Source organism: Schistocerca cancellata, chromosome 8 (assembly GCF_023864275.1).
Source record: "Schistocerca cancellata isolate TAMUIC-IGC-003103 chromosome 8, iqSchCanc2.1, whole genome shotgun sequence".
Lineage (NCBI taxonomy): Eukaryota > Metazoa > Arthropoda > Insecta > Orthoptera > Acrididae > Schistocerca > Schistocerca cancellata.
Window position 1 is genome coordinate 353,608,058 of NC_064633.1, and position 13,935 is coordinate 353,621,992.

A 13,935-nucleotide genomic window follows, 5' to 3' on the forward strand; every position below is an offset into this window, starting at 1 on the left:
TCTTGTATTTTATCTGCGAATTAACTATAGATTCAGTGACATTCTGCGTAAATAATGTACCAACAAAACGTCAATATTTTAAGGATCAGTCAAAACAGTTAACACTATTTTAACTATTTTCGTGGAGCCTTTTTGTCTGTCGGCTTCTGTCTGTCTGTCCTTCGCAATGCTACTTAGTTAATTCAAATGGCTCTGAGCACTATGGGACTGAACATCTGAGGTCATCAGTCCCCTAGAACTTAGAACTACTTAAACCTAACTAAGCTAAGGACATCACACAGACATCCATGTCCGAGGCAGGATTAGAACCTGCGACCGTAGCGGTCGCGCGGTTCCAGACTGTAGCGCCTAGAACCACTCGGCCACACAGGCCGGTTGGTACTTAGTGTTGGCATGTTCAAAACTGTATTTTTAATAAAGCATTTAAAACACAGTTCAATATACTTTCAAAATAAAACATGGTTTTCTTAAGTGTGTTCGTCAATGTTTTAAAAATTAAAAAATCATTTTTACTTATTTTCCCCAGTTATAGGGTGAACCTCACGTGACGGGGAGGGGGAGGGGGGCGAACGTTCCGCCACATCTCACCAAATGTCACCAACTGGGCAAAGGGGTTCCAGATTATAAAGAAAATTCCCCAGTTCATTAATGCACGTCCCTATCAGGCTTACTTTTTAGTTCATCAGGTTTTACGAGCAACAAGCTGAGCGACTTCTCTATTTCGCTAACGTACTGCATGTTTATTTATTTATTATCTTGTTTTGTGTTTTCGTGGTGCACTGATGCAGTGTCATCCATATAACCCTAAACTCCCGTTCCAATAAGTTGGTCGAGGTATATCGGGGGCGTATATATTATATAGTAATGAAGCACGTCTGAGCACGTCAGCACCGACGTTGGACTGTTGACGAATGGAAATATGTTGTCTGGTCGGAAGAGTCTCGTTTCAAATTGTATCCAGCGGATGGACGTGTACGGGTATGGAGGCAACCTCATGAAACCATGAACCCTTCATGTCAGCAGGGGACTGTTGAAGCTGGTGGAGGCTCTGTAATGGTGTGCATTTAGTGATACGGGACCGTTGATACGATTCTGACAGATGTCACGTACATAATCATCCTGTCTAATCACCTGCATCCAGTCATGTCCATTGTGCTTTCGGACGGACGTGGGCATTTCCAGCAGGATAATGCGAGACCCCACACATCCGGTATTGCTTCGAAGTGGCTCCAGGAACACTCTTCTGAGTTTTCTGTCCACCAGACTCCCCAAACATGAATATTATTGAGCGCATCTGGATTTATGGAGAGCACTGCAGGATGCATTGTGTCAGTTACCTCCAGCACCACTTCAAACAATAGTAGAGTCCGTGCCACGTCATGTTGCGGCACTTCTGCTTGCTCGCGGAGACCCTACACAGTATTAGGTAGGCTTATCAGTTTCTTTGGTTCTTCAGTGAACAAATAAATATTCTTTTCACATCAAACTGTAGTAATAATAACCATCGTAATGCTGCCAGATTGCGTCGATGTCAGCGGAACGTTCTGTGTCCGATGGAGCGTAAATAAGTGGACAAATACCTCTGAAGCACCTGTTCCGTATGAATGGTAGTGGTTATGCACACATAACTAAAGTAAGCGCGTGCCTAGAAACCGATACCAGAAGATCTTGAACACTCACAATACGATCCGCTTACTTCATTCCTACATTTCGGCAGGGTTATATCTGTGCTAAAACAGGCTGTGTCCTAGACAGGAAAAGCGTAAGACAGCTGTCGCGCCCGGTGGATGTCTTATTCCAACGCTCAGGTCTTGCCTAGCTTCGTAGATAAATATTTTTATTATTGTGGGATCCGGTGGTGGAGATTAGTGTTTAACGTCCCGTCGACAACGAGGTCATTAGAGACGGAGCGCAAGCTCGGGTAAGGGAAGGATGGGGAAGGAAATCGGCCGTGCCCTTTCAAAGGAACCATCCCGGCATTTGCCTGAAGCGATTTAGGGAAATCACGGAAAACCTAAATCAGGATGGCCGGAGACGGGATTGAACCGTCGTCCTCCCGAAGATCCGGGTGCTATACAACAATTCAAGCAAATAACATGAATAGTTTTTATTACAAATAAGACATCAGTCGAGAGCATCCCACGTCGTGTTGCGGCACTTCTGCGTGCTCGCGGAGGCCCTAAACAGTAATCGGCCGGAGTGGCCGAGCGGTTCTAGGCGCTACAGTCGGGAACCGCGCGACCGCTACGGTCGCAGGTTCGTATCCTGCCTCGGGCATGGATGTGTGTGATGTCCTTAGGTTAGTTAGGTTTAAGTAGTTCTAAGTTCTAGGCGACTGATGACCTCAGCAGTTAAGTCCCATAGTGCTCAGAGCCATTTGAATTTGAACCTAAACAGTATTAGGCGGTCTTACCAGTTCCTTTGGTTCTTCAGTGTACAAATGAATATTCTTCCCACATCAAACTTAACTTGGAGTTGGCAATGGTGTCGCAAGCGATCGGCGACATGCAACATAAATCCGAGTCATTTGCTACATACAGTGTTCATGCAGTTTGTGGATAACTAATAACTGCTATCGTAGCACTCTCTGCTAGGCCTGTACGTATACTGTCCGAGTACTGAGTCGATACTGAGCGCTCGAGGCTGGCAGGAGCGGCGCTTATATTCTCCTATTGTAAAGGCCGCTCCTGTCGTTTCACGGCCTTCTCTTTTCTTGCGTTCTTCATCTTCATTCCGGCACTTCTGGTTATGCCAGAACAATTATAGTTCGGGACTACCAGCAATAACCGTTGATAATTACCATTACAGTTCACTGCAGGGTGTAACTTCTATTGCATTTGATAAATTTCATAACATTCTTTCTCCCCGCGACATGAATTCCAATGTTTGTAGCAGTCACTTATAGTCCACGATAACGGAAACTACTCTCTAGGCCTACCCATCTTTATATTCACGAGAAATACCTTGCTTGCGAAAAATTCACTATATAATACCACTCACTAACTCATCGCGCCATAATAAAAAGAATTAGGCCTATTTGAGAAAGAGTCCCCGATAATTGTATCACCCGATATCACCGTGTATGCGACTTATGGGACAGCATCGAGATACGTGGTCGCGCCTTATACCAAGCTTCGACCAATCCATGTGTGTTGCGGGCAACGACTGAGAGTTCGGAGTCGAAGGAAGTTCCACAAATTTTTAGGTGTCACTTGGAGTCCAGACCCAGCCGCGTCACCGCGGTGAAAGGTGCTGTTGCTAGTTACTTGCCAGATGTCTCTAATTCTGATGGTAATACATGCAGAAGTGTGACGGAGTGTCAGTAAACTAGCGACGTTTCGACGAACCCCGCTGTTTCTTCTTACGCATTTACTCTCACTGTACAGTATTTGTTAACAACAAACACTGATGATCGAAAACATTATGACCACTGATCATATAATGAAGGCTTTCACGAACGCATGACATAGCTGCTGGTAAAACTTTCAGGATGTGAGGTCGTGGTCCAAGAATCTCTTCTGTTCCTGACGTTTCGTCCAGAACTGCGTTGGACATCCTCAGAAGTGATCCTCCGCTGAGTCTTGCCGACTAACCGGACGGACGTCCGAGAGCGACATAAATTCATTAGGAAAGGGGGCGTGGTCAAAGTAACACGTGACGAGCAGAGATAATCCGTGACAGAGTTAAACTTAACTATCTTGTCAAAGATAAAACTGTCAAGCGATTCTGCAGAGCTACTGTCCAAGTTTCGTTACCTCCTCTTTCCTATTAAAATTATTCTAGTCTTATAAATTTCAATGGCTTCTCTTCATACTCGTGGATAATAACATGTAATGACCACTGCCCAGCTTGAGACTATACGCCGCCTGGTGCTGAAACGGTCACAAGACAGTGAAGAGAGTGTATAAGAGGAGGCGAATAATTGTAGCGAAGATACTGGCGGCAAACAGGAAAATCCACATAGCGGACTGTTGCGCCCCGGTAGTGATGCAACGAACGCCTCGGACGTCGTGAAGCTGGTCAGCTGTTCGAGTGCTACCGTTGTGGGCGCCTTTCGAAAATGATTGACACATGGTGAAACAACGAGCGGGTGACAGCTTATTGTACGTGCTCGTCTGGTCGCGGAACGTGGAGGTCAGATGCTTGCTCACTTTGTAAAACACGATACGCGCTATCAATGATACAGTAAATCTCACAACAATACAGCGCTGGTGAAGGAACGAGTATTTCGGATCACACTGACCAGTTTAACTTCCCTCCCCTTTAAACTGAAGTACATTATTATGACTGAATAATATCTAGTTACTTGAATGGATACTTTTACGTGAGAAAGGCGCTTCCTCAATATTTTAACGCCACTGTCTCCCACACTCCCAGTTACAAGCTTAACTTCTGTTTGAATTCTCAAGTCTGTAAAACAAAATGATTAGGCAGTTTTAATTCCTAATCATACTCTGTCTGCCTCTCGATGTCAAGACAGCACCTGGAACAAAATTTCTGTGGCTCTGCAGAATTCCTGCGATCGTCGACTCCGAAAGCTCTTAAAATACACTCCTGGAAATTGAAATAAGAACACCGTGAATTCATTGTCCCAGGAAGGGGAAACTTTATTGACACATTCCTGGGGTCAGATACATCACATGATCACACTGACAGAACCACAGGCACATAGACACAGGCAACAGAGCATGCACAATGTCGGCTCTAGTACAGTGTATATCCACCTTTCGCAGCAATGCAGGCTGCTATTCTCCCATGGAGACGATCGTAGAGATGCTGGAGTAGTCCTGTGGAACGGCTTGCCATGCCATTTCCACCTGGCGCCTCAGTTGGACCAGCGTTCGTGCTGTACGTGCAGACCGCGTGAGACGACGCTTCATCCAGTCCGAAACATGCTCAATGGCGGACAGATCCGGAGATCTTGCTGGCCAGGGTAGTTGACTTACACCTTCTAGAGCACGTTGGGTGGCACGGGATACATGCGGACGTGCATTGTCCTGGAGGAACAGCAAATTCCCTTCACGGTCTAGGAATGGTAGAACGATGGGTTCGATGACGGTTTGGATGTACCGTGCACTATTCAGTGTCCCCTCGACGATCACCAGTGGTGTACGGCCAGTGTAGGAGATCGCTCCCCACAACATGATGCCGGGTGTTGGCCCTGTGTGCCTCGGTCGTATGCAGTCCTGATTGTGGCGATCACCTGCTCGGCGCCAAACACGCATACGACCATCATTGGCACCAAGGCAGAAGCGACTCTCATCGCTGAAGACGACACGTCTCCATTCGTCCCTCCATTCACGCCTGTCGCGACACCACTGGAGGCGGGCTGCACGATGTTGGGGCGTGAGCGGAAGACGGCCTAACGGTGTGCGGGACCGTAGCCCAGCTTCATGGAGACGGTTGCGAATGGTCCTCGCCGATACCCCAGGAGCAACAGTGTCCCTAATTTGCTGGGAAGTGGCGGTGCGGTCCCCTACGGCACTGCGTAGGATCCTACGGTCTTGGCGTGCATCCGTGCGTCGCTGCGGTCCGGTCCCAGGTCGACGGGCACATGCACCTTCCGCCGACCACTGGCGACAACATCGATGTACTGTGGAGACCTTACGCCCCACGTGTTGAGCAATTCGGCGGTACGTCCACCCGGCCTCCCGCATGCCCACTATACGCCCTCGCTCAAAGTCCGTCAACTGCACATACGGTTCACGTCCACGCTGTCGCGGCATGCTACCAGTGTTAAAGACTGCGATGGAGCTCCGTATGCCACGGCAAACTGGCTGACACTGACGGCGGCGGTGCACAAATGCTGCGCAGCTAGCGCCATTCGACGGCCAACACCGCGGCTCCTGGTGTGTCCGCTGTGCCGTGCGTGTGATCATTGCTTGTACAGCCCTCTCGCAGTGTCCGGAGCAAGTATGGTGGGTCTGACACACCGGTGTCAATGTGTTCTTTTTTCCATTTCCAGGAGTGTAGTTAGAGGCACAGTCGTGCGCCGTGGGGAAACCGTCTTGGACGCTATGACGTGCTCACTTTGCAGCATGGGAATCAGTGTCGAAGTTGCGCATTAATTTTGATAAAAGTCCAGAAATTAGTCTCTCAGAATAGAGCATAAACGACCGTAGTGCAGGCGTTACTGATTTCACAGGATACGAAGTTCTCTAATGGTTACGACACACCAAATAAGTGTTCCGACCCACGGACAAGGGGGACGTTAAAATAGAATCACACGTATCTTTTCCTTTCATGAAACTACGTTTTTCCATAGATGATCTTCATAGCTACATTTCAGGATACATGATCCATAATTAATCAAATTATATTTCGTAAGACTTTTATCCATTGTGGATGTGGAACACTGCGACTGTGGTGTGAAAAGGTTTTCAGAAATTACTGCAACCAGTCGCCTTTTATGTAGATGTATTTTATTTAACCATGGTTAAATAAAATACATCTACATAAAAGGCGACTGGTTGCAGTAATTTCTGAAAACCTTATATTTCGTATTCAAAATGGCAGCTTCCAACAATGCTGATAATTACAGTTTTGCTGCGATCACACTCTCCACAACTGCTGAATCAGAGATAGGTAAGTTCATAGCACACGTAATGATCGACGTCATATCCACAGATATTTTACATCAAGAGTCAGAGAAAATCTCTTTCTCTCTTACCATTGTAATGAGTCTTTGATCCAGATTGCGCAGTTACGCATAAATGTCTGCGCTCAATAAGTAAAAAGTGACTGATAAATAGTGATACTACATCAGCACACATGGTTGCGTCCACAGCAAATGTCCCATACGTGTTACCCATGTGTATCAATTGATGCGAGTCGGATGAATCAAGTAACCTGTTTCACCCAGTGGCGGATACAGAAAACCTTAAGGAGGGGGCGCTATTGATATCTTGAGCTACCTTTACTTTTACCGTGAAAAAAAATTATCAAGTCACTTGCAAAGTTTAAGAAAGTTTAATTTAAACCGATTATACACAAATACAAGGCGATATCCTACGATATAAAGATATAAAACAGTTACAATTGTGGGTCTCTTCCTTAAATGATGAGATCTATGAGCCTATTTCTCCTGGCAAATTAACGTTATCCGGTAAGTTACGTATGTGGAACTTTTATTATCGAATCCGTTTGTTTCTGGTGCATTCGATAGAGGGCCTACATAGTAACAATGCGTTTTTAGGAATCTTCTCGAAAATCACTAATACCGGAGATATACGCATCAATAGTTTCCCATTAGTTCGTATTGCGAGGTAAGTATGGGAAACTATTCCTACGTTATTAACAAAAATATTGTTATTTTTACTGAGAAAATACTATGAATTACTATCATTAATACTTCACAATCAACTGATCACTCTCACTCTAGGCCAAGTTTCACATTTGTACTTGTTACAACTTGGACTTTTCACTTATTCATTCTTCAGTCTTAAAATTTCTGATTCTGAATGTAAACTATCTTCCTATTCGGCAAATAGTCCGCATTTATAACGCTACGTATCGAAGGTTCTCTGTAAAATAAAAGAGTGGAATATTCGCGACTTTTCTGGAACAAATGCCAAACAGAATAACATATCGAGATCACTAGAACGACCGCGACTTTTCTCGTAGGTATGTGTTAGCTACCTATGTGTCAGACAGAAACGTACAAAATACGATGACGCGTACGCGCGTGCTACATAGGAAAGTACGATTACTCGATTACTCGATTCAGTTGAGTCTACTGACGAAAGAAACGAACGAATAGCCTCCCACATGTATCCGCCTCTGGTTTCACCACGTAAATGGTAGTCATCGGCGCGAATGGCTGCTCGAAACATGCGCCTCACCACGATCGCTGAGTAGTGGGTACAATGTTGTGTTCTGGGCTTTCATAAGATCCGAAGGCACCATAGCACCCCTGGACTAGGTGCACTTTATTACGGACCATCTAATTCCCTTCACGTTTGATGATTTCCCCGATCGCGATGGAATCTTTCAGTAGGACATCAGTCTTTGTCACAAGGTTGGAACCGCGCTACTGTGGTTTTAACAGCATAATGTTAAGCTCGTGGCCATGTCTTGTCCACCAAATATCTCATCTGATTTGAAAATGATGGAACAGGTCTAGAACGTTATCGGACGCAATCTCCGCTTCTACAAGCTACCAACCCGTATTTAATGGTTACTGCGTGACTGCTTTATAGGTATCTTGTGTGACATACGAAGAACTAATGAATCCCTATCACGCAGTTTCGCTGCTGTACTGCATTTTCTGAAGGTGACTTTTTTGTTCAGCAGTTTAACGACATAGTAATGATAAATTAGGAATAGTGTATTTCGACGAAAAGCGCCGATTGTTTTCATGCATTTCTGTCGTGAAAAGTGGGACCGATTGCTGAGGTTTTTTGATAGTAACGATTAAATCTCGACTGAGCCATTGCGCAATCACAGGAAAGATCTTTGTAATGCCAGCACAGTCAGAGAACGGTAAATGGCCAGCAACAGAAAAGAATACAGAAGGACACTCACGGGAGTGCCCGGCCTTGCGGTCAGACGTTTCATTTTTAGCCGGAGCACGGAGAGTGTGGGGCTGTTCAGCAGAGCCTGGAAGGAAATTTCGCGAGGTCAGAGCAGGGGCTAACCGCAAATGGAACTCCACTCCACGACGGCCAGACCGGTCGTGTCCCAGCAGCTGACGGCCTGCAGCTGTTACCGTTGGGAGAAAATTTGGCCTGACCGCGAGGTTAAGTTAGCTTCTGCGTACAACACACACACACACACACACACACACACACACACATACATACACACACGCGCATGCACACGTATTAGTTATTACTTCCCCTGCCCCCCCCCCCCCCCCTCAACGCTCCACACCCACTGAATACACTGTCCTCTCGTCCTCCAAAACACGATTCCGGGAAGAAAAATTGGCACGGACATTCTTTCAGAGGTTTCTAATTCATTCAAGATTTATTGTCGCAACAGAGTATATGACGTATGTGAATAATCTCATTTACAGATCAATAGCACAAGCCGTTCAGTGGTACCAGTTATTGACCCATGCTAAAACACCCGTATTAATAGACCCATAGACGTAGCCTCCACGGAAGGCAATGCACGCGCTGATTCTGGTATCCAGTCGATCGCACGGATGTCGTATACTGTCCTGGTTATTCCACAAACGCTCGACCTGTTGGCGTTGTAGTGTAAGAATTGTTGGTTGACGACTAACACGAGTCAGTTCTCGTCTCAACATATCCCACTTGTGCTCGATTGGAGCCAAGTCCGGCCAGGAAAGTTGCTGCCTTCTTCCAGAGCACGTTGGGTTCCACAGACTGTGTGTGGGAGAGCATAATCGTGTTTAAACAACACATCACCTCCCTGTTGCAAGAACGACAAAAGAACGGATCTAACAGCGTTCTGCACGTACCGAGCGCTGCTTAGCGTTCCCCCTAGAAAAGGGGGACGAGGGTTGCAGCTTATCGCAGCCCAGACCATAAGGCCAGGCTGGGGCCAGCGTATCTTGAGCTAATGTGCCTCATGAGACAGCACCTCCCAGGTCTACGTCTATTCCGTGCAGGCAAAATCGGCACCATTCCATCTTCCAAGTGATCTATTGGCAGCACCAGTCGAGCCGTGCACGTCGATGTTGTGACGTGAGTGGAAGACGGGCTATAGGTGTACGTCCCCGCCCGCAGTGTAACTGCCAAAAACTGTGTAAGTTGGCTGTTTAGGCTTTTATGTTGGCAACGCTACGTAGCGCTCTGTATGAAAATCACTAGCTGTGCTGTGTGCAGTCTGTGGCTCGTTGGCATTGGTGGCATATTCGCTATTGTAGTGTTGGGCAGTTGTACAGGTTGTTTCAAAAATGACCGGTATATTTGAAACGGCAATAAAAACTAAACGAGCAGCGATAGAAATACACCATTTGTTGCAATATGCTTGGGACAACAGTACATTTTCAGGCAGACAAACTTTCGAAATTACAGTAGTTACAATTTTCAACAAAAGATGGCGCTGCGGTCTGGGAAACTCTATAGTACGATATTTTCCACATATCCACCATGCGTAGCAATAATATGGCGTAGTCTCTGAATGAAATTACCCGAAACCTTTGACAACGTGTCTGGCGGAATGGCTTCACATGCAGATGAGATGTACTGCTTCAGCTGTTCAATTGTTTCTGGATTCTGGCGGTACACCTGGTCTTTCAAGTGTCCCCACAGAAAGAAGTCACAGGGGTTCATGTCTGGCGAATAGGGAGGCCAATCCACGCCGCCTCCTGTATGTTTCGGATAGCCCAAAGCAATCACACGATCATCGAAATATTCATTCAGGAAATTAAAGACGTCGGCCGTGCGATGTGGCCGGGCACCATCTTGCATAAACCACGAGGTGTTCGCAGTGTCGTCTAAGGCAGTTTGTACCGCCACAAATTCACGAAGAATGTCCAGATAGCGTGATGTAGTAATCGTTTCGGATCTGAAAAATGGGCCAATGATTCCTTTGGAAGAAATGGCGGCCCAGACCAGTACTTTTTGAGGATGCAGGGACGATGGGACTGCAACATGGGGCTTTTCGGTTCCCCATATGCGCCAGTTCTGTTTATTGACGAAGCCGTCCAGGTAAAAATAAGCTTCGTCAGTAAACCAAATGCTGCCCACATGCATATCGCCGTCATCAATCCAGTGCACTATATCGTTAGCGAATGTCTCACGTGCAGCAATGGTAGCGGCGCTGAGAGGTTGCCGCATTTGAATTTTGTATGGATAGAGGTGTAAACTCTGGCGCATGATACGATACGTGGACGTTGGCGTCATTTGGACCGCAGCTGCAACACGGCGAACGGAAACCCGAGGCCGCTGTTGGATCACCTGCTGCACTAGCTGCGCGTTGCCCTCTGTGGTTGCCGTACGCGGTCGCCCTACCTTTCCAACACGTTCATCCGTCACGTTCCCAGTCCATTGAAATTTTTCAAACAGATCCTTTATTGTATCGCTTTTCGGTCCTTTGGTTACATTAAACCTCCATTGAAAACTTCGTCTTGTTGCAACAACACTGTGTTCTAGGCGGTGGAATTCCAACACCAGAAAAATCCTCTGTTCTAAGGAATAAACCATGTTGTCTACAGCACACTTGCACGTTGTGAACAGCACACGCTTACAGCAGAAAGACGACGTACGGAATGGCGCACCCACAGACTGCGTTGTCTTCTATATCTTTCACATCACTTGCAGCGCCATCTGTTGTTGAAAATTGTAACTACTGTAATTTCGAAAGTTTGTCCGACTGAAAATGTACTGTTGTCCCAAGCATATTGCAACAAACGGTGTATTTCTATCGCTGCTCGTTTAGTTTTTATTGCCGCTTCAAATATACCGGTCATTTTTGAAACGCCCTGTATGTGAACAGCGCATATACCGTTGTGCAGTTGGAGGTGAGCCGCCAACAGTGGTGGATGTTGGAAGAGAGATGCCAGAGTTTTGAGAACGGACGATCTGGACGGGTGTTCGTCAGAAAAAGGAACTTTGTAAGACTGAATGTCACGAACTGACCTTTGAACGCTATTAAGGTAAATACATTGTTTGTTCTCTATCAAAATCTTTCATTTGCTAACTATGCCAATCAGTAATTATTGCCTTTAGTAGTTAGAATCTTTTATTTAGCTGGCAGTACTGGCGCTCGCTGTATCGCAGTAGTTCGAGTAACGAAGATTTTTGTGAGTTAAGTGATTCATGAAATGTATAGGTTACTGTCAGTCAGAGCCATTCTTTTGTATGGATTATTGAAAGTCAGACTGCGTTGCGCTAAAAGTATTGTGTGTCAGTTTAGTGATGGTGAGAATTAGTAAAGAGAAAACTGTTTGAGTACGTTGAGTTGTGCTCAGCTGTTTGAAAATCAAATAACGTAGAAGTTTACCAGCACAGTCGTTCTTAATTTTTCCAAGGGGACGTTTCAATTGGTTTGCAACAGCTCGCTTTGACACGTCTGCACCCATAAGCTCTCTTATGTGAGCACGTCCAACTTGTGTGGTAGTTCTGTAAAAGGAGCATTCCGCTGCTTGGAAGACCACAGTTTGACCTACTTCAAACTCGCTCAGTTGGCTGTAGGAAGCACGAGTCCGTCTCCATGGCATGGTTTCTCGCTTGCTTTACACGTTCGTACCACACTGACCTTTCTGGGTGTGAATATTCTCTGTTGAAGGGTAGACACAGATGGTGCTCTGTTAGCTATGCCACAAAACTATCTGTCCGCAGGCGTAGTTGAAACTTCTACCACCCACCGAGGTGGCATATGCCGCGATCGGATCAAAATCGAGTGGTCTCTGCAGATGTACTAATTTTTTCTCCCTACAATGTATAAATGATGTCTCTCGTGGCAATCATCTTGCGCAATTTCTCTGGAGTGTAGGCAGAAATTTGCAATTTCGTTTTTGTGGTGTTTATCCGGAGTCATTCTAAACAAACACTGCCCATCATGTCTTTCATGTGACGCCCAGCGTCGATAGTTAACGACGGTTTGTTTCCCCTTAAAAACAATTTACGAGGAATTTTACGTGTCCATTCGACAGAGCGGTCCCAAATTAATGTAGATCGATATTAGGTTTATAGATATGTATAAATGGGGAAAGTAAAACACGAAGAATAAACGGTACTCCAGTAGCGAATGCACTGCCCTGGCCATTGCTGACTGCTGCCGCCATGCAGCAGCTCTGCTTAGTCGCTGTCTGAGTGCGCGAATTTCCATAGTGAGTGCTCCGTATCAGAAATTTTACCTTCCTTAGGAAGGTCATGTGAAACCCAGCTCGCGCTATTCGTCCACGAGACTCAGGGGGCCATAGACACGGGTTCACAGGTAGATGCCGTGTTTCTTGACTTCCGCAAGGCGTTCGATACAGTTCCCCACAGTCGTTTCATGAACAAAGTAAGAGCATATGGACTATCAGACCAATTGTGTGATTGGAATGAAGAGTTCCTAGATAACAGGACGCAGCATGTCATTCTCAATGGAGAGAAGTCTTCCGAAGTAAGAGTGATTTCAGGTGTGCCGCAGGGGAGTGTCATAGGACCGTTGTTATTCACAATATATATAAATGACCTGGTGGATGACATCGGAAGTTCACTGAGGCTTTTTGCAGATGATGCTGTGGTGTATCGAGAGGTTGTAACAATGGAAAATTGTACTGAAGTGCAGGAGGATCTACAGCGAATTGACGCATGGTGCAGGGAATGGCAATTGAATCTCAATGTAGACAAGTGTAATGTGCTGCGAATACACAGAAAGATAGATCCTTTATCATTTAGCTACAAAATAGCAGGTCAGCAACTGGAAGCAGTTAATACCATAAATTATCTGGGAGTACGCATTAGGAGTGATTTAAAATGAAATGATCAAATAATGTTGATCGTCGGTAAGGCAGATGCCAGACTGAGATTCATTGGAAGAATCCTAAGGAAATGCAATCCGAAAACAAAGGAAGTAGGTTACAGTACGCTTGTTCGCCCACTGCTTGAATACTGCTCAGCAGTGTGGGATCCGTACCAGATAGGGTTGATAGAAGATATAGAGAAGATCCAACGGAGAGCAGCGCGCTTCGTTACAGGATCATTTAGTAATCGCGAAAGCGTTACGGAGATGGTAGATAAACTCCAGTGGAAGACTCTGCAGGAGAGACGCTCAGTAGCTCGGTACGGGCTTTTGTTAAAGTTTCGAGAACATACCTTCACCGAAGAGCCAAGCAGTATATGGCTCCCTCCTACGTATATCTCGCGAAGAGACCATGAGGATAAAATCAGAGAGATTAGAGCCCACACAGGGGCATACCGACAATCCTTCTTTCCACGAACAATACGAGACTGGAATAGAAGGGAGAACCGATAGAGGTACTCAAGGTACCCTCCGCCACACACCGTCAGGTGGCTTGCGGAGTATGGATGT